The sequence below is a fragment of the Tupaia chinensis genome, unplaced genomic scaffold (genome assembly GCF_000334495.1).
Source record: "Tupaia chinensis unplaced genomic scaffold, TupChi_1.0 Scaffold000201_1, whole genome shotgun sequence".
In the NCBI taxonomy this organism is placed as follows: domain Eukaryota; kingdom Metazoa; phylum Chordata; class Mammalia; order Scandentia; family Tupaiidae; genus Tupaia; species Tupaia belangeri.
Window position 1 is genome coordinate 1,562,080 of NW_006159676.1, and position 2,251 is coordinate 1,564,330.

Sequence of the window (2,251 nt, forward strand, 5' to 3'; positions counted from 1 at the left end):
CATTTTCTGTTTCTCTGTCTCTGTCTTTCTGGCGAGCGCATGCGCCCTATAGCAAAAACCTCTCAAAAAAAAAAAAAAAAAAAAAAAAAAAGAACAGAGACAGAGGGATGGGGCCTGATAGTTCGGGTGCTGGACTCCCACGTAGCCAATGATGGTTTTAGTCCTGGACCTGACAGTTTGAAAAATCATACCCACCAGGGGAGGTGTATACCCAAAATCCTGAGAGGAGAATGGAGGAGAAGGGATTGGGGCATGACCAGCCCCCCTGGGGGTATGGTTTGTCACTTTTCCTCTCTCTGTATCTCTCTGTCTCTCTTCTCTCCAGTGAATGCACGTGCCCTGTGACAAAAACCTAAAAGGATAGAAATCAGAGATGAAGCTACCTCTAGGAAGACCATGTAGGGGGAGGCATGAAAGAGACCCCCAGGGAGTCGGCAGGTGGCCTGGTGGTTAAGGGTGCTGGACTCCCACATGGCCGACCACAGTTTAAGTCCCAGACCTGGCGGCTTGCTTTCTCACACACACTCTCTCTCTCTCTCGTCAAATTAAAAAATAAATTAAGAGGTACCAGCAGCGTAGTGGCTATGTCGCTGGACTCCCATGTAATCGACCGCGGTTCGTGTCCCGGACCCGGTGGTTTAAACTCACGCCGGGCGCGTGTGTGTGCGTGGCCAAGATCCCGAGAGGAGAATGGAGGAGAAGGGATTGCGGCGTGACCATCCCCCCTGGGGGGTGATTTCTCGCTTTCTGTCTCTCTGTCTCTCTCTGTCTGTCTGGCGAGTGCACACGCCCTATAGCAAAAACCTCTCCAAAACAAATAAAAATCTGAGACCGACAGACACAGTGATCAGTCTGGCAACATTGCATGAAAGTCATGAGCTGAGAAAGATCAAGAGGCAGGACCAGCTGATGGCATAACAATTACATCTCTGGACTCCCGCATAGTCAACAGTGGTTTGAGTCCCGGACCTGGTGGCTTGAAACTCATACCGGGTGTGTGCATCCAAAGAGCAGAGTGGAGAAGGGATTGTGGTGTGGTCATACCCCCAGGGGGTGATTTCTCACTTTCTGTCTCTCTGTCTTTCTCTGTCTCTCCGGCAACCTCACACGTTCCCTATAAGAAAAATCTCTCTTTGGGGCCATCAGGTGGTGTGGTGGTTAAGGTGTTGGACTCCCACATGGCTGACCATAGTTTGAGTCCTGGAGCTGGTGGCTTGCTTTCTCTCTCTCCCTCTCTCTCTCTCTCTCTCTCTCTCTCTCTCTCTTGCTCTCTGTCTCTTTCTAATCAAATCCAAGATGAAGAAGAAATAAAATGAAATAAATATATATTTTTAAAATCTCTCTTTAAAAATAAAAAGTGATCAAGGGTTAGAGGTATTAGTTTTTTTTAGAATATTTTTTAAAGAGTGTTTTTTTAATAATTATTTTATTTAACTTTATGTATTTATTTTAATTTTTTTATTTCTTTTTTTTTTTGGTAAGGTTTTCACTATCTTTCTTGTGCGCTCACCAGACAGACAGAGAGAGACATAGAGACAGAAAGCGAGAAATCACCCCCCAGAGGGGATGGCCACGCCGCAATCCCTTCTCCTCCATTCTCCTCTCGGGATCTTGGGCACGCACGCACACGTGCCCGGCGTGAGTTTTAAGCCACCGGGTCCAGGACGCGAACCGCGGTCGACTACGTGGGAGTCCAGCGACATAGCCATGACGCTAACTGCTGGTTCCCATGTATTTATTTTAATTTGACCAGAGAGGGACAGAGAGAGAGGGAGAAAGTGAGAAAGCAAGTCACCAGGTCCGGGACTCGAACCGTGGTCCGCCACGTGGGAATCCAGCACCCTTAACCATCATGCCACTTGCCAGCCCCGAGGTATTAGTTTTACCAGTAGGTCAGGGAAAGCCTGAGGAGGTCATATCCCAACTTTAGGGGACGGAATGTTCTAGGATATTCCGAGACATTCCAGAACATTCTGGAAGTGTCTGGAATGTTCCAGAACATTCCAGGTGGGCTATAACCCAACACCGAAAAGTGTGGCCTGAGTCCAACACGGAAAACAACTCAAGGGACAGGGAGAAGGCCAAGTTGGCTCGGAGCAAGTGGGCAAGGAGGAGTAAGGAGCAAGAGTGACGACAAAGATATATTGAGAGCAGCCTCCTCGGTGTGTGGGACACAGCTGTGACCGAGACGCCTCGTGTGTCGCATCTGGTAGAGGGAACATTTATTAAACCAATCATCACACAAGTGAAC